The sequence below is a fragment of the Drosophila santomea genome, chromosome 3R, assembly GCF_016746245.2.
Source record: "Drosophila santomea strain STO CAGO 1482 chromosome 3R, Prin_Dsan_1.1, whole genome shotgun sequence".
Taxonomy (NCBI): Eukaryota; Metazoa; Arthropoda; class Insecta; order Diptera; family Drosophilidae; genus Drosophila; species Drosophila santomea.
In genome coordinates this window covers 3,159,172-3,186,119 of record NC_053019.2, presented here as the reverse complement: position 1 = coordinate 3,186,119, position 26,948 = coordinate 3,159,172, and the positions used below count along the sequence as shown (strand labels likewise).

At 41.1% G+C, this 26,948-nt stretch overlaps 1 protein-coding gene and 1 long non-coding RNA gene across 7 annotated transcripts in view; one reads left to right on the top strand and one right to left on the bottom strand.

Annotated features, from left to right (window-relative positions):
• LOC120452969 (sex determination protein fruitless) overlaps positions 1-26,948 on the top strand; it is a 134,102-nt gene that overhangs the window by 53,914 nt on the left and 53,240 nt on the right. The window lies entirely within an intron of this gene.
• Positions 19,424-26,061, bottom strand: LOC120452976. 2 transcript variants are annotated; one of them, XR_005616521.2, is made up of 3 exons: positions 25,936-26,061; positions 20,109-20,553; positions 19,424-20,045 (listed from the first exon to the last, which is right to left on the bottom strand). It is a non-coding gene; the product is annotated as an uncharacterized LOC120452976 (long non-coding RNA). The 2 variants fall into 2 exon arrangements; XR_005616520.2 differs by having other exon boundaries at positions 25,832-25,962.

Sequence of the window (26,948 nt, the reverse complement as noted above, 5' to 3'; positions counted from 1 at the left end):
ACTTTAGTTGGGAAACTGAGGGTGCATTTTCCATTTTCCGTTTACCATTTGCCATTGCCATTTTTCATATTTCCAGCCGAGTGTCAATAATTTGACGAGTACGTGGTTGGCTGTCATTTGACGTCCTCACGGTTTCGCTTGTCGACCGACTGGCTATAATTCAGTTTTTAGTCACTGAGCGACTTCAGATACTCCGCACCGATGTAAGCTGCAATTTGATAAACGTGCCGACATTAATGCCGCCTGACATGAAAAGCCAGCCGCCGACTTGCTCAAGTTGGCGGAGAAATTGCTGCTCAAGCCGCCAAAGGAGGGAAATAAGGACACCATACAACATTGGGGCACAGGAGAAAAAGGAGAGTAGGTGCAGTCAAAAGCGTGAACAGGAGCGCCATTGTAAGACAACAAGTACAACATCAAGGACACACCATGGACTTGGCATTATTGCATTTGCAGAGCAGCCATTAGTGTGGGTTAGGTTTCAAAGTCTTTGATTGGGTTGCAGAATTCCTTTGCTAAACTCTTTAAGCTTAATCCGAATCATAACAAAACGTTGAACCATTACTTTGAGTATTGTTAATAGATACACGAAAACACAGATTACTTTGTTGCCAGCAGTTGATTACAATGAAAGTCAGAAATCCTTACTGCGACTTCAGAATTTATCTCTTTGCGATTATCTTTCAGTTTTATCATATTAGCAGCTATAAAGAAAAGTTGTAATTTCCTCTACACTTCATGTTTTACATTAAATCTAATCACCGGATATCTTATCCTGAAGCCCACTCTCATAAGTAGCGGCAGCTGGGAAATTTCTCTTACGACTATAAATTCAACCTATTAGATACCATAAAAAGAAATCAATTTCGATGAAATATCCTGGCTAAAACGAAAGAAACTGATGCTTGCTGTGAAGCCGAAAAAAGTTACAATCTCGTGACAAGTCGAAACTATGTTTTCCTTTTGGAGTCGCGGGGATACAACAATGTGTATTACAAGCAATTAGAGCATTCAGTTTTATGTAGCCATCATTTGGCACGGTGCATTTTGGCCACTTGCCTGTAATTTGGGGCTCTCGCATAGTTTACCGCTGATGACCCTAATTAAAAGTACAACCCGCACACAGAACCCAAGCGAAACTTTCAGTCGGCTCCTGAGAACCGAGGCCTTTATGATCGGCGGCACAAACCGCAATTTTGGCATCAGCATATGGGGCTTGGTCGTTGCAAGTGGCGGCTTTTACGACTGCTATCGCCAGTTACAGTTAACAGTATTAGGTCCCGAGCCCCACCAACAGCAGTGCACTGGGAGAAACAAATGCTTGCCATAGACTGAATCAGCAAGTAAATATTAGTTCTCGCATTGGAAAACGCATGTAATCCTTGTTTAGCCACTTTTCTATTGTGTATAGTACTTTGAAAATAAATAAATTCAATATGTATCCCTAAAGATTCACAGGAATGGTCCTATTTTCTTTCTGTGCTTCTTCTTCGGCTTAATGACTTTAATAATCCTGTCACCGATCATTAAAAAATCTCCACGAACACACAAAAGAAATTCCATGGCAGCTTCAATCAAAATAAAGTACACGCTCCTCCTGCTCTGCCACTTGCAACGTGGCCCCTGGTTTGGACCAGGCCAAAAGCGAGGCGCAGTTGCAAAAGCAGGAGACTTGCAGATCGGGACTCCGTTTGTTCTCACGTGGTATTCAAATTCTAACAACATTTTAATGATAACCTCGGCGGACATTAAAACTCATTCAGCTGTAATAAACATTAATAACACTTTAATCCGTTGCACGGCAAGCGATGTGCGGTTTTCCTCACTTTTTCGGGGTGGAGATGGCGACTTTCCTGCAGCTGTGCGCCTCGTGCTATCAAAATAATCAGCGCGGAAAGAGATGGCGAGAGAGGTGGCAAATAGAAAGGGAGGAGCTGAAGACAGAGACGGACATCGAAATGCCTTCCAGCCAGTGCACACACTGCAAAAAAGGGATATTTTCCTAAGTTTACTACTTACTGCTAGGGTTTGACAAAAATCTTACTTTTTGCATGATTTAACATTAAATGTAAATACTCAATGCATGTGCCAAAAATCAAATCTTCTAGGCTTCCCAATTGGCAACCCCTTTCCTAATTATTTCAAAAGTATAATTGGCAGTGTTCTGGGGCCGTCAGCTTGGAATAAATAATAGAGAAACTTGTTGCCGTTGTTACTGTTGCTGTTAGCTGGACGCGTTGTAAGGCTATAAAAATGCATGTTTGCTAAATCAATGCAACAACTTGGGGGCATGGCAGCCGCAGCCGATGCAGCCGAAGCCCAAGTCCACTCGAAGTCGCAGCCGCAGCATGAAGGCATCCCACATGGACCAACCTTCCAACCTACCTGGCAACCGACCAACCGACCAACCAACCTGCCCACCTTTCGCCTGGCATCCTTTGAAGCGCTGCAACTGCAACTGCAACGTTGCTGCGGCTGTGTGCGATCTTGCCACTTACGTAGGCCGCGTGTGGCAGGTTGCCGTTGCATTTGCAGTCGATACGTCCTACACTGGATTAAGATGCCTGTGGCTTATCTAACTTATTTATAATTTATTTAATATTTTATAAATATTTAAACCATATTTTTTGATAGAGAAATGCAGACATTGTTTTCATTATAGAAAAATCAATTGTTTTTGTTTAATATATATATAAAATTCAGAATATAGACCAGATCATTATAGTGTAATAACATTGGGAAAATAGAGTACCTACTTGGCAACCATGGTAGTAAGGCCCCACTGTACTGGCCCCATACCAAGGTCTCTGAGCGGTTCTTGTTGCTGCTTTGTGGCCGATAGTTGCTGGCGTTGTTTTTGTTGGTGCTGGCAGGCCAGATCATTTTGCTTCCTAGTTGCATGTGGCCCATGTAATTGTGTGCCCATATGTTGGTGCACGCTGCGCGTGTGTGTGTGTGTGTGTGTGAGTGATAAGTGAGGGGGAGATCTGGATGGGTTGGTGGCAGGGTGGTGTTTAGCCACTCGGCCACTCGCTGTGAGTTGGCCTAGCTGTTGGTGGTTGCTGTTTGCTGGTTCCTGCCTGGTGGTTGGTTGTCGGTGGATCGCGGATTGGGGATTGGGGATTGGGGCCCGCCGATTCAGTATGTCGCTGTCCCTTGACTTCGGATGGTATGCCAGGCTAATCGAATTTCCGAGGATGCATTCACTTTGTCATGACAGGCAGGTTGAGGTCGAAGCGGTGGGATCCCACAAGAGCCAATCCCACTGCATGGAGCGCAGGGCTGCGATCGCCGCAACCTGATGCTGCGAGTTGCAACCTCATATGGTGAGGAAAGATATGGGGAATACTGCGACAGAGTCGAAAATTCAGAAACATTTTCTAAAAAAATTAGTTTAATAGAATGTATACAAATAAGGCATAGGGGCTATGAATATTGTTTGAAAATGAATAGAAGTTTTAATTTAATTGATAAATATTTCCTTTGAATACAATATATTGCACTGTTAATATTATATTAAAATATTATAAACCATTAAGTCACCACCAGCTCTGCATTAATTAACAAACCAGATTCGAAACTCGTATTAAGCATCTTAGGTTTTATGTTCCTAGTGCATTACCAGATCGTGGTTTACGCTTTCGGCCCCTTAGATTCCATTAGTATTATTACATTTATCAGCCGAGCATGTTGCCGTTGTTGCAAGTCCTCTTTGCTCTCTCTATCTGTCTTCCCCTCCCCTCTCCCTGTTGAGAGAGAGATGTTGGCCAAATCGAGACCTAGGGTCCCATTTCTGGTTTCTGGCCAGATTCGGGCCGATGGACTTCAGCGTGGGGATCGCACTCAAAAGGTTATGTGCAGGGCCGGGCTCTCAGCTAAAGTGTTTGCACTGCGTAATAAACATAGAATTCAATTTTCATTAAGATGTTGCCTGATCCCTTGCCGTTTACCGTTAGCTGGCCTTCCAGCCCCAACCGATTTCTTTTTTCTAGGGCCTTTTCCTGGGACGAAAACAGGGGGACGAGTATTTCAATAATGAATTCGAGATAAGCGCATTGGCTTCACTTGCCCCAGGTAGCCGCCGCATGCCGCAACACTCGGGGAAATGGCTTAAAAGAGTTGACGAAGAGGTCTTGCAGTAAAGTACACTTCGATTTATGAAGAATACTTGGCGTATACCTAATATTGTTAAAAAATCGTTTTTGGATTAAGTGAATTTCTAAACAAATATTATGTTCATTAATGTTATGTCTATAATAAGTATGTAAAATATACAAATTTTATTATAGTTAGGAAGTAAATATATTTTTTAAATTATATTCATTTAACGTATGCATGCTGATTTTGCAGTGCAGGGAGTAGGATGTGGCTGTGCCTTATGCCTTTGCCCGTGGATGGACAAACATTTGTTGTTAGAGGAATTTTCATTTTATATAAGAGGCAATCGCAGTGAACCGGACCAGCCCCGAAGGTTTTCGCATCCAGTTGGGGAAAAGCTCAGGCTGAGCTGCTCAAGTGCGCAATTTTCTCACATGGCAGTCGCTGCTGTTGTTGTAGTCCCATTCCTAGTCCCCTTCCCCTTCCCATTCCCAATCTCATTCCTATTCCCATTTCCAGTCGCAGTCAAGTTGTCCCTCCAAAAGTTGTAGATTTAAATGAACATGGCGCTGGCCAGCAGAGTGGACAGCCAGACACACATAGGCTAATGCCCAGGCCCATGCGTGTTGATCTTCCGCTTCTTCGCAGGTCTCGGGGGTCCAGATTCTGCTGTCCCTGATTCTGCAGATGAAAAAAAAATGTGGGGATTGGACATTTAAGCCCTATCTAAAAATAAAGGGCAGAGAGTGATCCTAACTCACAGAGGCAATTCTAAACAGTGCAGTTAGGTTTTGGTAGATGGCATTTTAGGTCTTTTTAAACAGTATGTAATTATCATAAATATTAAAAAGGTTTTTCTTTATATCTACTTGAAACCTTCTACATCTAAGCTTCTGTACTACAAATTCCTTTGTGTGTACTTGTACCTTCCCCCAACTCTCTGGCTCGATCCCGATTGCATTTTGGTTGCCTATAGCTGACACAATTGACGAACGCGATGATCACGAGGCGAATGGGATGATGAAGATTAGCGTCTGCTGGCCGTTTCAAATTGCGGATGCATCCGCGAACTTATCTGCACAGAAAGTAATTTAAGTGGATAAGTGATTCCGCATTTTACTATTGAACATCGTTAACGACTTTTATTTAATTAATAAATTACTTATTATGCAAAAGAGATACTGGATTATATATTTATATGTACACATTTCAAGACTTTGTTAGGTTTTCTTTAAATTTAAATTCTTTCCACCGAAATTTTTATATTTTGCATATTTAAGAGAAGTGAACCAATTTTTTTCTGGGTGCAGAACAAGTTCTCGCTTTTACTGCGTTGTTGTTGCAAGTGCAGCGGCAATATTTAAATTGTTTTATACATCGTTGTGCTGTTAGATGGATTCAGCCCCCACTCCTCCCCCTCACTGACTGGGCCATTGGATGTCCTAATGCGTAGAAATGCAGGAGAATCGAGGGGATTGCGAGTCATAAGGATGGTGGCCCATTCGCTTCCTAGTTGGGCCGCAATTTGATTTCCTTCGGCCGTATACCGTATACCGTATGCCGTATACCTGCTTTAAATTTCCGTTTATGCCTTCTGAAGGCTTGTAAAATGTTAAATGAAATTAAAATTTATTGCCTGACCAGCCGTCGATTGACGTTTGCACATGGCGCACAGCCAGTTGGCTTTTAGACGGCCAAGGAACTTCTGTGCTTGGCGATTATGAATCTTTGCCTCCTCGCCTAACTGTTAACCAAATAAATGGTTTATTGGGCAATGATGGCGAAGGCTTTTGAAAATTGTTTATTTAAAAGTTTAAGCGTTTAGTTATTTATTGCCATCGAAGTGTTATGGAGGAAAATTAAGGCTGAGTCCAACCTTGAGCTATAAAACAAAGGTTGTTTTCTAGAAATAAAAAAACCTAATCGAGTTGGTTTAATTAGGTAATTCCGTGGATAGTTATTTTGATGTTAATGTACTTTGGTCAAGAAGCATTAAAGCCATAACTGACGAATAACTATTGAAAATCAATTAATTGACTACATTGTTAAGTACAGCTTACGGTTTAAATATAAATATATATAGCCATTTTAAATTGATTTAAATCACACAATTAAATGGGTTCTTAGTCTGCCGTTCGTACGGTGAATCCGGGCTAGTGAAAAAGTCCTGCCATCTTCTCGTGGTAGCTTTCAGCGCTCTACAAACCAATACCAATCTCGGCCCACGATAAGCTATATTTGCTATAGCCATTGTTTCCAGATTGATCTGGCGGTTCATTCATTCGCCGGCTTGATTCCCGCAGCTAAATATGGACATTAAACGCGAACAAAATGGGAGCAACCGCAAATGCCTGCAATTTTCCACTTGACTTGAGCGTTTCTGAGTGGGCAGATGAGGCCGCCAAGGCATTTAGCCATGGTACCCATGGTCCTCCGACTATCCCCCCTCCCAGAAGAGCCTGCTCCTGCTGATGATGCTGCCCACATTTGCCTAAAAGGGGCCCAAACCTGTTGCCTACTGAAATGTAAATCTTGATGGTAATTTTAATAGAAAAAATCGAGGCAAACCGTTGCTTAGCCCAGGCCAAGCGATGGGCGTCCGAATAGTTGGCTAACTAAGCCTCGGCACGGGATAACACTCCAGAACAGGAACAAAAACTGCAGGGAACTACAAGCACTGGAAATAAATGCTTGTAGCTTGTAACTTTGCTTTAATAGACGGAAAATCAAAATCAAACTAAAGGGTACGCTTAACTACTACTCTTTGCCATATTTCAAAAGTAAATATATAAAACGACCCTCAGACTATGAGTTGTTAAGCTTCGAACACACATACTTATTATCAAAGGCTCCGGGCCATTTTTAATGGACTTCAACTTTCTCCCCATATAACACTAGCATTTGATGAAACATCCCGCAATCTGTATATTTTATTTGCCAATTTTCGCCGAGTGCACTTATGCGAGCGCGGGCAACGCCAAATGTTTATTGTGCTATATAAATGGCCACATTTGCAGTTACCCTAGGACCGCTTCTTGCCCCATGTTGCTGCTGAACGCATTCCTCCGCCTGAAAGTGGCTGCCACTCAGGTACATTGGCCCAATCTGCCGCCCTGCTTTTCCCCCCACCCCGTCTTGCCGATTTCCCGCTCAACATATACATATATACATATAAATGCTCATATATACATATGGCTATATGTGCGAGTGGCTGATGCTGGGCTGCATCTGCAGCGCCCGCTGAGTGGACAAACCAGATATTGATAACGGCTCTTCGATGCTGTTACTTTAACAGCCGCATTGCTCAGGCCGAGGACAGGGATTGCAACTGCAACAGCTACAGCAACAGCAACATGCAACATTTACTGCTGCACACGGGCAACACTTCTCCCTGGGCTGTTTGTTTTCGTATGGAATTAAACGCCTTGGCGCACAGGTGCTGGCCAAGAGATGTCTTCTTGGCCCAACCAACTCCAACTCCAGCTACCACCTCCCGCCCCCCGCATCCCGTATCCACCTCACCTGCTCAGGTGCAACGGCGGGCTGCTTGCATTTTATTTGCAATTATTTTTGTAGCGCAAAGGAATTACCCGCCCGGGGATGCACAAGGAAAATAATTCTGCTTATTTAATATTTATTTAGTAATACTAACGTATATTAATTTAGTAATACGAAATTTTAAAACGCCTAATTTACCCAATTCAGAATTCTTAATCATTTAGAATAGCATAATAAAAAGCATTTAATCAGCTGGTTTTAACTCATGACTGCCAGTACAAAGTACTTTTAGAGTTGTACAAATAGATAAATATATTTTTAGATTTTATATCATTTGTTTAATTGTTTAATTGTTTATGTAAAAGACTATTTTGACATTTCGACATTTGAAGCCATACGCATTATTTTTTATTGAGTATCTTCTATAGTACGTGTTAAACCGACTCACGAGCCTTAGTCCTTTTCTCTCAGTGCTTATCTAAAACTGCGACTTTGGCGTTGGCTTTTTGAGCATGGCTTTATCAGCGGCTCCAGCCTGGGCCATCTCCTCCTTGGCCGCGCTAAGAGCCAGGCGAATTCTAATTCTAATTTCTGCAACGCAGCTGCGCGCCAACTCCAGAGCGTAGATCTCAGTGCCCAGTACCCAGTATCCAGTACCCAGTATCCAAGCATCCAAGCATCCAACTATCCCACTATCCAAGTACCCAGCCTCCAAACTGGCTAACTGAAACTGCAGGCCTTGGACCGGGTCCAGTCCTTAGCTCCGTTGGTGGCGCTGTTGGTGTTCATTACGCAAGAGGTGAATGCACCGCCCGGCACTTGCTGGGAATAGGAATTCTGGAAGTTGGGAGTTGGAAGTTGGAAGTTGGAAGCTGGTCCCTGGAATCTAGAATCTGGAGTCCGCAATCCGCACTCCGCCCAGGGAGCGAATCAATGAACTAAGCTAGTTTAGTGGCTGCGGCAATTAAAAATCCGCTCGAGCGTCATATGCAAACATGTTTTCGGTGTTTTCTGCGGGTCCAATAGCATTTGCTAGAAATATGCAAAAATCGAAATAGCAAAGGTCAGCGGATTTGAAGGCTGTTCTCATGCAGCGCGCGCGTTCCAAATCCAAATACAAATCCGATTCCGAATCCAAGTCCGAGCTGAGCTCAGCTCTCGAGTGCGAGATTCATTAACCAAGTTAATAATTAAAAATAAAACCAGGGACACAGATCGATCGATGCCGGCTTGCAGTGACTTCGCAGCGACTTCGCAGCGACTTGGTCGAAATTTATTACATTTCAAACAAAGGCAAACAAAGCCAAGACTGTGGAAGATAAAGGCAAAAACGCAGCGAGATATATAGACTTCCGTATTTGCCAAATTGTTGTTGCCATCGCCGTCTACAATAAATTACGACGACTTGAGGGTGCGACGAGGGGGCGAATCGCGGGACTCAAGGGCAGTCGCGCATAATTTTGGCAAACTTAGCGAATCGAGCGAAGGTTTTTGGTTTGGGACGGGGCCCCGCTAGACCAGTTTTTAAATTACATGCAAAGCATTCCAAATGCAAACTAAAACATTTATTTCTGTTTCATTTGATTTCGTCGCCGCTCGTCTTCCTGCGCTTAAGCTGCTCGACAGTATCTAAAGCTTAGACAAAATGCAAACAGCATAAGCCACACAAAGAAATCGCCCGCAAAAAGCAGAGCATTCAAACTGAGGAAGAAACAAAGCAACCAAAAATCGCACCATTTTTTTATACTTTTTTTCGCAAACTAAAATTTATTTCAAGGGCAAATGCGCGAATTTTTGCGAGTTCTCTATTTTTTATTCTCCTTGCATTGCGTCGTCATCGGGTCTTCGATACCCTTACTGCGGGCATAGGCAAATATTAATTATAATATTATAATTTTAAAGTTCTTAATCGGGGGCCATCTACATTTGCTCGTTTCAAAGTTTTAAGGTATAGGTATATAGGTATAGGTCTTGACCATTATAATCAGCCTTTTTTTAACTTTTATATATATGTAAAAGGGCACAACGATAGCCATCTCTATAATAGAGAAGGCAGTAATTCAGTACATATATTTAAATATTTGTAACTCTTATGACTGAAAAAAAGCGTTCCACGTGACTTTTGATGTTCCTCTTGCCTTTTTTAATTTTTCGCCTAATACTTTTAATAAATGGCCCGGCGCCAAGCCCAGGCACTTCGCTTTTTTCGGCGAACACTCAACTGAAGCGCTTTAGATTTATGCGTCGTGGCAATTAAATTCATTCAACGTAATTTATGAGCGACCCGAAATACTTGAGGGTGACATAATTGAGAGCGTTGAGATGGCAGCCCTCATCCGAGTTTGCGATTTTGATAGCAAGTGGGAGCCACTAAATGGTACACTTTTGTATTGGGTGGGGTTCAATAACCTGGCGCAATTATAAAGTGAGTAAACAAGAAATTTATTTGTAAATGGCGGAAATTGGGCTAAGTAAATTACGCATATTTGGCCAAATGCTAAACAGGCAAAAACGGGTGGCGGGTAAACAAAGAACTTTTGTAAGACATATTCATCTATGTGCCGCAAAATATCTATATACGCATATAGTGCTCTATTAAACAGATCACCGCAGCGTGTAATATTTGCATTATAATCAACAGAATCGCGCCACGATTAGAACCATATGAACCATATTGTTCTCCATCGTTTTGGGGGCGGTGGTTTTGGATGTAAGGTGGGCAGCTGGCGCCCTACTTTTGCTGGTTATTTGTGTGCCGATCTTTATACAACATTTGGGCCAAATTTAGGGCATCTATTTGGGTTTATTTGCAAAGCAAAAATGGTTAATGTCTAATACGCGGTTGCTGTTAACTAAAACGAAACACATGTGTGGAAATTCTCAGCCCATTGGAAGTCAAATGAAATTTCCGCGCGAGCCATTGAATCAAAATCTCCGGCCAAGCAAAATCCATATTGCATATACGCCGTGTGATCCCTGACCACCGGCTGGGAACATACACATCCCACACCCGAGTCGCTTAGCATGTGGTCGGAGAATCAATTACAATTTATTTGATTTATTGTTAGCCAATGAACGCCCTGATTCCTAAAATCAAACCACCTTAACTATGTTCCAGAACTGTAAAAATTAGTAGAATTAATTAAAATCAGTTGAAAACATTAGTATATAGGTGAGATGCATCTTTAAAACTTTATTAAACTTAGCTTAAGTAAGCCAGCTGAATTGGCATATTTCTTTAAGGTTGATGAACCTCTATAATTAATCGTGACTTGATAATATTGCTTCATAGCAAAGATCAGACTAACTTAGGAATTTTTTCAGATTAGTTCGAACTAAATTTAAATAGAACAAGAGAGAACGCTATAGTCGAGTTCCCCGACTATCTGATACCCGTTACTCAGCTAGTGGAAGGGAGGAGTGTCTTAAACACAGTTTTTGGCGGTTTGTAGGCGTTATAGTGGGCGTAGCAGAAAGTTTTTGGCAAATCGATAGAAATTTACAAGACCAATACGAAAATGAAAAAATATCAAAACATTTTTCAAAAGTGTGGGCGTAGCAGCTTTGGGCGGTTTGTGGGCGTTAGAGTGGGCGTGGCAAAATGTTTTTTAGTAAATCAATAGAAAATTACAAGACTAATACAAAAATGAAAAAATATCAAAACATTTTTCAAAAGTTTGGGCGTGGCAGTTTTTGGGGGTTTGTGGGCGTTAGAGTGGGCGTGGCAACATAAATCGACAAACTTGCGCTGCGTCTATGTCTCTTGAGTCTGTATGCTTAATCTGATTTCTAATTTCTAGCTTTCGAAGTTCCTGAGATCACAGCGTTCATACGGACGGACAGACAGACGGACAGACGGACATGGTCATATCGACTCGGCTATTGATCCTGATCAAGAATATATATACTTTATATGGTCGGAAACGCTTCCTTCTGCCTTTTACATACTTTTCAACGAATCTAGTATACCCTTTTACTCTACAAGTAACGGGTATAATTACTCTACAAGTATCGGGTAAAAAAATTAAAAATGCTAGATTTAAATGGAATCTGCTTTCTTAACAGTGAATCAGAAAGTATTTTAATTTTTCTGCTAAACCGAAATGCGGTTGAACAAATAAAAAAATTAAATAGAAAAAGGCAAACAGCCAACGTTTGTCTTTTCTCTTGTTGTTTTCGCCTTTTGTTGGTCGAAAAATACGAAAACGGAAGACCGAAAAGCAAACGCAGTGATTACGACAAACGACGAAACGACCTTGCCAATTACTGCTGTTGGCTGTTGTCCGCCCCTTCCCTTTCCACTTCCCCACCTCCCAATCACTCTTTCTACCATTTCTACAATTTCTCCATCTCCTTTCACTTTGATTTCCTCGCATTAAAGTTCGTTTGATTTGCTGCAACTTCTCAGTGGGTGGTTGGGCGTTATCTGGCACGTGTCAAAGGTTAAATGCGAGCCCTAATTTAAATGAACTATATGCTTTCTCTTCTGCTTTCTCTTCGGCCGGCGAGTAAGAGAAGCCTTCTGGCTTTTCTCCCGCTCGCGAAGAAAGCTCGCAAATGATTAGCGCATTTCCAACGCTCGCCGATGCTTCGGGTTTTTTCTAGGTCTGTGCTCGGTTCCGAATTCGGTGATTTGAGTGCGTGCGATCGCGGTTACCGCATCGCGCGCCCTGTCTCTGTGTGCGAGGAGTATCTGTGAGATACAACTGGGCGTTCAAATTGCTTTACACGAGCGAGAGATACTGTATCCTCCATGTGGCGGCCAAGAAAAGAAAGGGCGCAAGAGAGGGCGAGAGCATTCTTATGGCCTTTCTTTGAAAGGGAATTGTTAATTAATTTATTACGTACGAGTATATATGCATATTTAGCATAAGCTGCATTGCATAGATCAATAGATAGAATTATGTGATTTAATATTATGAATGTAAGCTTATGCTGAGACGCAACTTCATGATCTCGTAGGCATCTGCCCCTGTTTCTGGCTGTCCTGATTCTTTGCAATCTTTTGTGTGGGCATTTTTTGCAAAAGTTTACGCATCTGATGGTTCCCTCTTCCTCTTATCAAGTGCGAAATATGTGTGGACGATGAGTGCGCTTGTGTGTGATATCTGTGTGTAGTCAGTAGCAGCGACAGCACTTTGAGAGCCACTTAGGTGCACTGAAAGAACAGGTAACAGCTACCAAAGAGATTTATAAAACTAAATAAGAAATAGTTACGAATAAATATAATAAAGGGTGAATTGTTTGATGAGCAGATAAAATTTTAGGCGAGCAGATTGTATACTAGGGAACTATGTTGGTATCCATGCCATATATCATATCATATATTGTATCATATATGTATTTTCGACCAGTGTAGGGAGCACATGTGCCGCAAGAACAGAGCATCTCTAACGCACACACAGAAACCAACAGACACACACTGGGACAGCTTTTCACTGCTCAGCTGCAGAATCCCGCAATTCGTGAAAAGGGGGCGGGGCAGGGGCGTAGAAGGGGGCCGGGCGGAAGGCGTTCGGGAGGCTACGAAGCTACGAAGCCGAGAACGATCGCCGTTCGTTACCCATCTAAGACTAAGCCTATTCTAATGCCAAGTGTGCGAGAGAGAGCTCGAAAAGCGGAGCGAGCGAGAGGGCCGGTTCAGAGAGAGGGAGATAGACAGAGAGAGGGCAACTGCAACTCCAGCATTTGCCACATGCGAAATTCACCGCTGCAACTGGCGATGTTGCTGTTGCTGCTATTGCTTTTGCTGTTTTTGTGGAAGCGGCTCTGGCTGCTGCTGCCTCTGCCAGCGGCGACTGCGACGTCGCGTCGTCTAAGTTGTTGCTGGACGTGTTCTTTTTAGACTTTTAGCATTATTTGCAGCATTTGCAACGAACACTCGCTAAAAACAACTGCAACCGCAACGTTGTGGCACGCGTTTCTATTGCTCGTCAAGCAACAACAAAAATATAAAACCAAATATCTGAAAACAAAAATTGAAAAAAGCGCAAGATTATAAAAACGAAAGACGATCTATCTGAGTGTGAACAATCATGAGCGAGTGTTGTGAATATGCGATCAGCAACAAAAACCGTGAACTGTGAACAATCGCAACACATGCGACAGTGCAACATGTGACGCCTTGCTGCCTAAAGCAAAAAGATAATCAAAAGTATGAGGCGATCCTGGCGGAAAAAGAGTGATAACAGTTAAAGGATTCGCCGAACTTGGAGTCCTGTGCGAGAATCTACATCTCTAAGTAGTTTCGACTAAAAAAGAATTCAAAATATTCATAGAAATGTTAGAAGTAGAAGGATAATGACAAAAACTTAGAGACAGAAATTATATTAATTTAAATATTTTTTTACTCTGCCCTTAACTTAAAGTAATAGTAAATAAACTGAGAAAGTAAATACATAAATTTAATTATTATATCCACTAATATGGGCATATAATGTTCTACAAGAGTAATTTTTATGAAGGTAGTCCAACCCAAAGTCAAGTGCAGAATTCGCGGCTTCCGAGAAAGAGCTTTAGTTGTTCAGGAATTCGCTGCAATCATTTAAATAGAAACCCATTATCTGGTCCATTACGAGTCCCAGAAGTTCCATTAAATGTAATGCAATATGGCACTATCATGGTCTACACACATGCAAATTGACAATGATTTCTGTAAAAGCAAAACCTGAAATTCACAAATCGAATTATAATGACAAAACCGAAAAGGTGAATAAACAAAAGGGAGACAGAGAGGCAGCATAGGGTGTGAGCGGGAGGGAATCAGCTGGTGATGACTATTATCATCATCATTATCATAATCATGATCAAGATTTGAATGTGTGTCTAACATGTGAGCAGCATTTCATAAAGGTTCTTTTCGGCTCCTCACTTTTTTCTGTGCACGCTCGCCTCCTGTGCTTAATTTTCAGACAATTCTATAGAATTAAAAGCGATCCTCAGAGGAACAGGGGACACACTGGGGATGATACGGAAAGAAACCGAAAAGAATCGAGACAAAGCGAGACTTACAAAAAAGAGCAAACGACTGGCTACTAGGTTAGCAGGCAAACGTCGGCGAACGAGGAATAAATACACAATTTTATAAGCAGCCGACGAAATTCGCAAATTGCTCGTTTGAAAGCGAAAACCCTCCAAAAGCACACACACCCTATTCGAAGACACAGATACCCCTCTGCAGATACAAAAGCCGTTCAGATACAGATACAGGGCACAGATACATCCGCAAGACCGCTGTAAGCTCTTCAAGGGTGAGGCAGCGACGTCTGTTGCGGCAGAGGCAGCGGCAGAGGCAGCGGCAGCGGCATGTCCAACTTGCCCTTGATCGTTGCTCGAAATGTCGCGCGGCAAAAATACAAAAAAAGGTTTGAAAAAAAAGAAAACAACATATATTAAGACAGCAAGAGCGCTGTAAGCTTTGCCCATCCCTTTCCGTCCCGTCAGCGTGCCGAATTTTGGCAACGCAAAATAAATCCCTCGAAAAAATCATAAGAGCCAAAGTAGGCAAGATCCCCGACGATTTGAATGCTCTTCCTAGAAATGAGAATGTTTTCTAATACAATAAGATGAGTTTCACGGATACATTGCAATAGGCTTGAATAACATTGATTGATTCGACCAACATTAAACTTGGTCATTGCTGTTCATTAGAGGACTATAATAGTGGGTAGACAGCAAAAGATAGAAGCGAGTAGAGTAGTTTGGTTAAAGGATTACCTTAACTAACTTACAAGGAACTTTTCCAACAGTAAGGGTATATCGCCTGCCCCTTTAAATTTTGCTCACTTTTCGCTTTCATAGAACCCAATGCGTTTATTTTGTTTACTCGGACGACGCGCCAAGGGATCAGATCGTAAGGGATCGGATCGGATCGGGTCGGATCGCATCCGCCTGGGGTCTGGATCGGAATCTAAGCTGGGACAGTCGGCAGTAGGTTCGAAGTGATGTGGTTCGCTGCGAGGGCTCCAGAGGAGGGTTACTGTTTTGGCATCAACCAGTCTTTCAACTGCTCTCTTTTCGAATCTCTTTTTCCGTCTATGGGTTCGGTGTTTGGTGCTTGCTGTTTGCAGCTTGCTGCTTGGCTCATCAGGCATTGTGTAATAATTTGCACAAAGGAATTCCAAACTGAGAACGTGCGCGAGTGTTTGCTACAAAGTGTGTGAGATACAATCGCAGAAATATCATCAGCAAATGCCTCGACGCATCAATGTGCCAGTTGAACTTGAGAGATACAGCTGCATACTCCAGATAATCGAATAATCGAAATACTGAACGATACGAGATACTTTGCCCCGACCACAAACGCAGTGCAAATGTTATAGTGCTCCATCTACCTACCATCAATTGCGGAAATGACAAGGTTTGTTCGCTCATTATTATCTGCAAATATTTTATAGAAAATAACTTTAAACGAGAAGTTGCGATTTAGTGCGAATGGTTCTGGTCGAATCTAATAACTTATTTGGCGGATAAAAGTTCAAAGTAATTAAGAGATACAAAATGGGGGGTTTTCAAATATCTCCGAACAAAATAATAAATAATCAAAAATAAGATTAAAATTCAAAATGCTATTCACATAGTTTTACACATTATATTTGAATTTAGTTTAGACTTCCAGGAAATCTTTTAAAAGTAAAAAGCTGCCTAGAATGTGTTTATTACCTATTAAACATTTTTAAAGTAGATGCCAAGCTATAAATTAGAAAACTATATGGAACACAGACACTGCCAAGGGCATCTGCGATCTAGTCGCTTACTCATCCAATTCGATCTTGTTTTATTGCAAATGTTCGGGTTTGATGGAATTCGGTGTATTAATTATCCCACGCTCTCTACCATGGCGACCGATGTTTGCCAGTGTTTGCGTTTTAGTATCTAACTCAACTATTGTTAATTGCCAAAAGTATCTGTCGTGGCGCGCCCTGCCATTTGCCATTTGAAAATTGATTTTTCGCCGCGTTCTGCTTCCCATTTTATACATTGATTTTTGTTTTTCGCAAAGCCATTAAAGTTTGGTAAGTCGTCTGCTTGCGCCCATATGGTCAAAGAAACTGCCGCTAAAGCCGCTGCCAAATCGATGCCAATTTGGTCGACGGCTTGTGAAGGACAAACGCGACTCGATCGTGTAGGCTAATAGGAGCAGCAGAAAAAGCACGGCAGCTCTACCAAATGCACACTCAGAATAAAAGAAGTAAGCACTCCAGAACATTTCACAGGCTGTCTTTGATTGATTTAGGAAACTGAAGCCTAAAAGAAATTTAATTTTTACCTCTGTTCTTTTTTATTGAATTTTAAATAATATATTATCTTCTGACTTGTAACGTTTTAGTTCATTGATTAAAAACAGTTTCAGGCCGTTTTTGTGGAGCTAGACTTCGCTGATTCAAGTGTATAAGCTGCAAAAGCAAAAATCGGTGGTGGTGACGTCGTCTTTGAAAATAGATGAAAATACGCAATGCATGCTAATTGAATAATTTGAATTGTGGCACCTACAACAACTTGTTTGGCATTTGTCAGGCTCACTAATTTAGTTGCAGCTGATATTTTGACAGCTTTGGCTTATGGCGAGCGTGGGTGGGTGCATTGTGGGTGGGTATCGAATTGCATTGGATTACACTCGAAATGCACATTTTTGGTCAACTGTGCGCACACCGCACCGATTCATTGCACTTTAAACACTTTGTTTCGGCTGCGATTAAATGGCCCGGGCCTAGGAGACACTATCGCTGCGACTCTGGAATGATGTCATCGGAATAAAAAGTATATAATACAGCAGCTGCTGCCGCCGATTTGTGACAGACATGCAGGGTCAGGTTAAAGTTGAATCATTTGTTTATTTCGCAACACGATTTTTCTCTTAGCTCGCATTGATATGGCTGCAAGCCTGGCCGCTAATTAATTGACTCCCATTTTATCGCACACAAAAGCCACTCGGGCAATCAATTCAACAATAGACCCCAGATGCGTATTATTAACGGATATTTACTCACACTCGGATCAATAGAGAACCTTATGGCGTTATTCGTTGGCATGGCCAACACGATCGGTCCTTCGAATTACAGTACAATAGGGGCTACATTACACTACGTGCCGTGCGTTTCATAAATATAAGGTAGGTTAGGAGCACCAACAATGCATCTGCAGATAGAGAAGCTAACAAGGCTTCAGATAGTTGGGCGTAAACATGTTTTTATATAACATCATATCATATAATATTTAGTAGTGTCAAGATTAAATGTCTTTCATAAAGATGTATGTATATATATTTGAAGACGTGGCCAACTTCTATAACATGAATTTCCTAAAACTTATCATTTTAAATCGTAAAAAAAAAACCTTCAAACGGTCTTTTAGTTCTGAAACACGCGGTTGGGCAGCGAAACAACCACAAACGCACATGCTGGCTCGCTTTAAAAAGAAACAACTTCGGCAAATATCAACAATTTTTTCGCGAGATTCTTTCGGCGCTTTTCAGTTTTCAGTTTCGTTTTTTGCCGTTGGCTTACAAATAAACGGCTTTAACCTTGAGCGAGCGCATTTAGTTTGTAAGTCACGTCTAAGTCCCCGCTCAAAGGTTTGACAGCGACAGCGAAGTCGCCGTCGACGCCGGCTGCGCTGCCGACTGTGCCGCCGACGCAGGCAGCGGCGCATGCGCAGAAATTGGCGATTCGGTTTTTGGGTCTGTGTCTTGTCTTTGACCATTTTTGCCAAATTTTTCGCGTGCTTCGCCTACCCTTCTTAATTTTTGTAGCCATGTTCTCGTTGCCGAAGGTGGCTGTGTGTGCGTAATATGTTTTATTTATTTCTTACCTTTTTGTGTTAATTTTGAAGCTTGTAAGCCGGTCTGGGCTTTTGCACGCGACGAAAAAGGTTAAAACATGTTTTTGAACTAGCCTCGCTTCGCTCGCCATCGTAGTGGCCATTCCTAGTGGCCAACTACTCATTCTGGTTGCTGGTGTGCTCTTGACGGTCTGTTCTTACCATTTCTTGTGGCACAAAGCGTCGTAGTCATGCATTCAAAGTGGCGATTATGTAATGGCCAGAGCTCTTTATGTACATACATATGTATAAGTATCGCGCCAGTAATGGCAAGGTGACAGGAAAGGCGCTCGATAAAAGTCCATTTAATGGACATCTATCTACTTCTGCAATTTGCACAGAGCTCGCTGCTTTTTATGGGCAGTTAATTCCGAATGGGCTCTCATTTGTGGCTAATAAGCTTGCTGCAACCTGAGAAACCAAAATTCTTAGTCAGCAAGAGAGGGCTCTCCGAATGAATTATGATCTCTATATTGTGTTGGTGTTTATAATTATATTCTTTTATTAGACTCAAGTAAACTAATAGCAAGCACCAAATCAGTCAGAAAACGATTGTTGATGGTAAATAACATTTTATTTATAGGAAATAGCTGCTTATCAATGCAGAAATTCGCCGTTATTTGATTGCTAAACACAACATCAATTGGTACATACCAATGTATAATGTATGTACATACACCGGTACTTACAACGCAGAGCGCCAAACACGCGCGATCAATTCGCGAATTTATTAAGTTTAATCGCTGCTCACCCACACACGCGTAAAGGGCCGAAAAGTGACGCACACACAGGCACAAATGATAGCACAAGGTGCTGCGCGTGTGTTAGTTGCCTTTATGCCAACAGTTTAGCAAATATCAATAACAATATCAATAGAAAAGAGCAGAAATAAAGTTAATGAAAACTACAACAACGAGCGCGAAACGAGCTGCCAGGCTGCAACAACAACTCCGGCAATGCAAAACCAATTTAACAACATACAAAAATTAATATAAACATTTTTGTTGCTGTTGTTGTGTTGCCTTTACTCGCTATTTCGGGTTTTTTATCGATGTGTGTGCCACACTCACTTACACAAGAGAGCTGTTCTCGCTGGGCGAGTGTGTGTGCAAATGGGTCTGCCAAATGTATGTGTGTGTGCGTGTGTGTGTGTGTGTTTGCCTGTGAACTTTAAATTAGACGAGCCACGACAGCAAAAACAACATCGGCTCATGCGAAACAGACCCTAATAAATTTCGCATACTTTGCGAATTTATGCTGAGCCACAAGAACAACAATCAGCGACTACAGCGACAGTTGTTCATTTGGCAAGAGTGCAGGACAAGGAGCGTAGGAGAGGGCGGGGAGCGAAAGAGACGGCAGCCAAGCCCCAAAATTCGAGGGCCGCCGCTGCTGTTGCTGCTGCTGCTGCAGAGTTGTTGCTGTCTTCGGATGTTGCTAGTGTAGTGTTGCTGCTGTCTTTCTTTCTTTCCTCATGTTGCAGTCGTAGTTGCTTGGACATTGTTGCTAAAGCTGCTTTCCAAAATGCAACATCAGAGCTCTTTCTCCTGAAGGAACCATGTTGCTGCTACCTTACAGTAATGTTACTGCTCCTATTTAGTTGCTGCGATACATTCTTATTCCTGATAGTGCTGTGTAAAAAAAAGAGGATTGTTAAGTGTGGTATAATACAGAAATTTATGCTTTTTCATTACTATTTGGTATTAAACAACTTTCGGTTCTTCAGGTATATGAGTTAAGCATGTAATTTAGCATACATAAGTGTGATGTTTTAAATCACTTAATTTTCGAAATTGCCGCTGTGTTGCTGCTGCTCCTAATGTTGCTGATGGTGCTAGCGTTGCTGCTGCTGACGACATTGGATGAGCGCCGACGTCTGGCGGCGTCGCCGTTGACTGCATTTTGGCAGCTCTGCCAACATGGCTCATTTGAGCTTCAGCCTCTTCTACTGGCTGGCGTTCAAGGACAAGTGTCGATTGCCGATTGGGTTTGCCCCTCCTTCTCATCCACAAGCCTCCCTTTGGCTCCACACAATCCCCATGAGCTGTGACTCAACTTGGAGTCTGTGTGAGAAAACGAAAACAAAAACGGGAAGGGTTGGCTCTTCAATCGGTTTTTGTCATGGAAATGCCAGTACATCTGAAAATACCAATCAATATGAAAACCAATAGATGTTAATGTTGTAGGAATGTTCAATTTTATTTACTGCTCTGTCCTGGAAAGCAGTAAAGATTTACGTCTTGTTTCAAGGCTCAGAGTTCTCAGATTCAAGAAAACAAGTCCATTAGTTGTTTCCCACAAATATTAAATACATATAATAAAAGTCACAAAATATATCACAAATTTAAGAAGACTAAGGACTGAAACACATGCTTCTACTAAACATTATTATTATTATTATAATGGTTAGAGCAGTTTACAAAAGTAAATTAACTTAAGTAATATAGCACTGGCTGCAGGGCTTATGGCTACGTTGGTTTACAATTTTTATTTATTTATTTATTTTTTTTTAATCTAATCTTTTTGTTGTTGTACATTTGTTTTTTTTTTTTTTTAATTTGGTGGTATAATTCTGTTTTTTTTTTCTACTAAACGTAAATTAGATAGCTAATTACATAGCTTTAGATAAATACAATTCTTCGAGATTCTTAACTTTCTTTCTTTCTTTTAAGATGCGAAAGTGCAGCGAAATAATAGGGCAAAATAAGAAAGACCTACCAAAAGGCAGAAGCTAAAAAGCTGCGAAATGGTTTTGATTTCTCCTTTGGCTCTTTCGCTGGGATTTTGGCTGCTGTTTTTTATTATTTACTTTATTGTACGCTCGTTTTTTCAGCGCTTAATTTTTGCATGCACGTTTCGGCGCTGACCTTGAAATTTTTTCTTTTGCTTTGGCGTTCGTATGTTTTTTTTTTTTTATTGCTGTATCTGCGCGATACTGTTGTTTTTATTACGTTTTATTCAAAATTCACACACATTAATACACACACATTCGACTGTATCTCTTTTGTTATATTTCGTTGCAAAGAGGAAGCAATATTCACAAAGCAGCAGGCGATAATAATAAAAACAATAAAAAGAAGGTAGAAATAAATAAAAAATAAATTAAGTTCGTAAATTACCTGACAACCACAACAATGCCCGCAAATTTTAAAATCAATCGTATTGCACTAAAATTTTAATTCTGGTTTTCCTTTGGGCTGCAAATAATTTTTTAAAATCAACCTAAACTGACGCGAGTCATGGGACATTTAATTAGATATCAAATTTAGCAATTAATTTTATTTGCTGCCTTGCTATTTGAACTATAAACGATTTGTATAAGATGATGAGTAATATGAATGTATTTTCCATAATTTATGTTACCTATGCTTAGTTTTATTTAAATATTAGGAAGATGAAAAATCTATTTGTGGCCAATAGATAATATGATTTTGGGATATAAAATATTTAAGGATATTGTTTAAATAACTCATAAAATGCCAAAACAACACGTGAACATTTACCTTATTTTGAGGTCTAGGAATTATATCGCCATTTCAGAAGTTTCAGACTCCCACGACACATTAATTTCCGTTAATTGCAGTTAATTAAAATCCGCTAAATTATTTCACTTTGACTTAATTATTTTCTGTATTCTGTGGTTTTAGGGTGTTCTGCTGCAAGTCGCAGATATTTTGATGTTTTCCCGCTGCCTTTTGCAGCTCATTAAAATTTGTCGCCAACTTTTGCACCTGTCGTCGCTACCTTCGACACAGCTACACATCGGAAAAAAACAAGAAAAATAAAAACTTTTAACTGACAATACGGCCGAGACAGCCAGCAAAATACAAGTGCAAATAAAAACACACTCAAATACAACGAAATTGAAATCGAAAGTGTCAGGGCAGCTTGTTTTTGGGTTCTTTTGTAAATATGTCGACATTTTGGCTCTCAGCAGCGTTTAATTTGGTTTTTCCTTTTTTTTTCTATTTTTTGGCTTTCTTTATTATTTTGAAAAGTGCTTCTGGCGGCGGCGAATGTGTTTCAGCCGTTTGGCATTACTCGACCACACTACGCGTTATTAATTTGACCCAAATTCGGCTGACAGCTGAAGAAGAGTGCGAATATTATTCTGGGCCAACTTTTGCGGCACACTATTTGCTTTCTGGCCTTTTTGGCCTACGAGAGGAAGTGTTGTAAGTGTTTGGGCTGGCTGTCACTCGTAGGGTGATTTGTCAAGTGGTCAGATACGTTTTCCAAACTGACAGCTAGCTGTGACAGCCGGCAGATCTTCCGCCTCATTTGCGAGATGAAAGCGAGTGCAGGTTGCACTCACTCAAACCCATCAGCCCCATGCTAATTCACTCAAACTAACCGAAATGTCAATTGAAGGCCCATCCCAGATGCGTGCTAACGTCTAGTATTGGCCACTTTAATTGCATTGTCAAGCGACGATGGCTTTTGAGCGGTTCTGATCCGTCGGCCACAACACGTCAGTTGCACATTGCGCATACGCCACGGTGGCCAAAGGAGAGCGATCGAACTTCCGCGCTTATACGATAGAGTATTTTGCTTAAGACTTACCTAAAGTTGCATAGAATCAACGAGCTCAAATGCAATGTATTGCAATGTCTGAAATTCTTTTTGGATCTGCTGGCTTACTTAGGAATGCAGAGTTTTGCAAACAAGTCCTACGCACAAACGCAGTTAAGGAGGACGAGCGCCAGCCTGTAATTTATCATTCGAGCTGTGCAAAAGTGCTCATGTCGGGCACAATTAGAAATTAAATTTATCAGCAGACAAAAGTCAAACGGAGCCAAAAATTAACTTGTCCCAAACTAAGTGGCGGGGCCAACCTGTCGCCTGCGGCTGACAGAACGAGTGCACAAAGCGAAGGCGTTTTGTCCCAATGCAATTGTCTCAGTTCGTTCTGTAAATGCAAACAGTTTTCGCATATTGCTGACCATTTAATTAGGCTTTTTCTGAAACTTTTTCTTGGCTGCCCACGCGCTAGGCTGCAACGCATAAAAATGTACAAATGATGTCTTATTAAGTGTGAAGTGGCACGGGGAGATATCTGCAGAAGTGTTTCTCTATGTTTCTCTATGTTTCTCTATGCTTTCCACCAAATTATGTGTGCCAAAGGGAAGCATCTGGTATTTTTAGCAGCCCGTTCATATTTCTTGTCATTTTGCTATATGACTTCGTCGAGTCGACGACTCGAGTGCTAACTAGAAACACTGCGTCTTAATTGCACCGGAAGTGCCGTCGTCCAAGAACATTATTTGCTGATGCTTTCGGACATTATTATTACAGGGGCGAGATGCAGCCGCTTGTTTATTCTGGCCTCTTAGTGTGCGCACATTTATTTAATTTGTTGTTAATGTTTTGGCTCTGGGGCTGTTGTGTTTTTTTGGCTGTGATTCACATATAAATCTTTTGCGCGTGTGAATCATAAAATCTTCTTAATGGCCTGCTCCCATGCACAGAAGAAGTGAAATGGAAACTATATGTATTATTTTATTAGCTTAAAAATGAGCTTAAAATATATTATGGAAAATGCAAATGAGTGGTAAGTAAACAGGAAAGTGCTTCGTATAAATTCCAGTTAAATTTATAACGATTCACATCTAAACACAAATGCTTCGATCACTTTTCGCAATCTTTGACGCTGTCAACTTAAAGCCTTTTGTGCTTAAGGGAAAGCAGATTCCAACTTCGAATCAGAATCAGACGGGGTGTGTTGCACACATGTCTGGACATTGTGGCATATGAAATAATTGACTCATGCCTCAGACCCTCCAAACACCAGAGGGGAATGAATATGAGGATGAGATGGAGTGGGCTGGATGTGGGGGCGGACGATCTAAGTTGGTCCCAGTTATGAGTCAGTCAAGCCAATAAAAATTGTGCGCTTCGCTAAGTCACTTACAAGCCGCGGAGAAATTTCAGCGGAGCGGCAACTTACAAGCGAAACATGGGATTGTGGCTAAGTCTGCAAGTAGTGGGCAAATCAAATCACATCCAAGACAAAACAAAGCCACAACTCCCGGCAGTCGTCATCATTATCATCATCATCATCACCATCACTCGCGGCTTCATCTACATCCAGTTGTGGAAACTTTTAAGGGTCGCAGAGCAGTTGCACCAAGTGGCAAGTGGCATGTGTCATAGCTGCTGCAAAAAGTGACAAGTGTTTGGTGCACAGAACGAAATAAATGTATAAATAATATAAAAAACCTTTCACATAAAAGTGGTTATACTTATATTTCTAATATCTGTAGGTTTTTGTTGTATAAAATAAAACCTTCTGAGAGATTTAATCTTAAAATGGTGTAAAAATTGAGTAGAAATTTCCAGGTGACAATTTCGGCAATTTCGGTTGGGATTTATTTGGTGCTCTTTTACGTACGAAGAGAGAGATGAAGAGCTCCACATGAAGATAGTTTATTGATTTACTACTACTAACATATTCGAACTGCCTTGCAATAGCAAATGTGTTTGTTTTTATGAGACTCGCATCGTTCTTATTCAAAATCTTATCGAACCTATCCTTGTAGTTTTATGCCTCTAATGTTCTTTATTTATTAGCAAATAAAATGTTATGTTTATATGCATAGTAATAATCTGTTTATATATGTCGTTTATATTAAATTTATTAATGAAATATAGATATTCGTGGGGAATCAGTTGACCAAGTTTCTTAGTAGCAGGGCCTAAGACAACATGAAGCTAAGCACTTTTCAAGGTCAGCTTCGTACCGAAAGTCACTCAACCTACAGCCGCGTTGTAAGCCACTAGCAAAACTTCAATACGAAAACAAAATAAAAACCCAAATTCGCAACAACAAAACGCAGCAAAATAGGTCAGCCAGCCAGCCTATTTAGGTATTCAAATTTTTTACAGCGCCAAGTCAGCGTGGGACCATCGATGTGGGGTTAACAGGGGGGGCTGGTTACGTGGATCGGTGATCGGGGGATTGGGGATCGCGGATTGCGAACTGCGGACTGCGGATCGGTGGAGGTGGAGATCGAGGTGGAGGTGGGGGAGTGACGAACGCCCTTTACCTTGCTGACACACATTTTATGCTAAATAGCCGCCGGCGACGGACTGCGAATTGTGACGACGGCGCTGGTGTTGTAGGCTGGTGTTTTATGGTTACTGGTGGGCTCTTTCAGCGAATGATGTTGATATTCCGTTGCTGGGTTAAGCACACACTTTTATTGGTTCTAACTACGGTCAATAGTTAAGTGATTGCGGCTGATTAGAGGCTATTACTGATTCCCACAGTTATTTCGACAAGACTTTCTTCGTTTTGGTTCCTACTTGGCTTTCGGTACTCCTTGTTATTTAAATATGAATCCGACTTAAGCGATTTAAGTATTTACTGTACCACCTATTTGGTGCGTTCCACAAAATCTTTCTTCACTTGACTCACTCAATAAATCTCCTCAGGTCCCTATCATGAATAATTTGTTATTCGGTGTTTTCAAGTGGGTACAACCTTCGAAAATTTTGCGAGCAACAGAAATGCAGACTTACACTTGAGCCATAGACATACTAGCATTTTCTTGTTTATGTTGTTTGGTCTTGCTTTTGAATGAACTTGAAAAGGCTACCTGATTTTACAACATTTTATAATGCAAAGTAGGCAGCAAAGCGTATAAAATACATGCCGTATGTAAATTTCACAGTTCAATAATTTATTCCAAATTTTTCAGCTGCCCTTCGCAATCAAAGTAATTAAATTTATAAAAATACTAAAAGAGCTGAACAAATTAATCAGCACAATAGTGCACAGATAACTGATTTGCAAAAAGAGTGCACATTTTTTGTGCAACTGCATCCTATTATTTGCCTTTACTATAAATATTCAAAATGACTTAATTTTTTCCTACTTTTATTTGTTTACCCCACTCATCAAAATACACTTACAAGCGCCAGCAAAATTGGCCGCAACATGACAAAAAAATTTCTGCTGATTTGTTTAAACAAAACGCAGCACGGTTTTCAGATTATATATGTATGCTTTATGCTATATGGCACTTGCTTTTGTTTTATTTTTGAGGTAATTTTTTGTGTTTTTTTGTGTTGACGCAGCTGGGCAGATTTTTGGGGCCTCTCGCTTTACAATGGCAAACGCCCGGCGCCAAATTGGCGAAGGTCTGGGCGATTCTTCGCACATATTTATGTATGTACATAAATGCACTCTATAAATATATGCACACGAGTATTTGCCCATTGGGTCAAGCGAACTTACAGTGCTGTAACAGCAAGATAATAAAGTGTAGTGCAGTGATCTTCTGGCCATAAAGCCCCAAAATTTGTGGGCTCCACTCATTGCTTTTACTCTAATTTAATGTTTAATTTTGGTATCCAATTTAAATGAAGTCATTAAACGGATTTACAATTCAAATTATTTGGAGCTTCACAAGCTTGTCAACTATAATCCAGTAACATCCGAACTGATCTCACCCATCTATGTGGAGTGTTTCAGAACAAGTTTGAATGCGGCAGAATGTTACCTGCAACGTCAGCGAAACATCCGCCCGCTA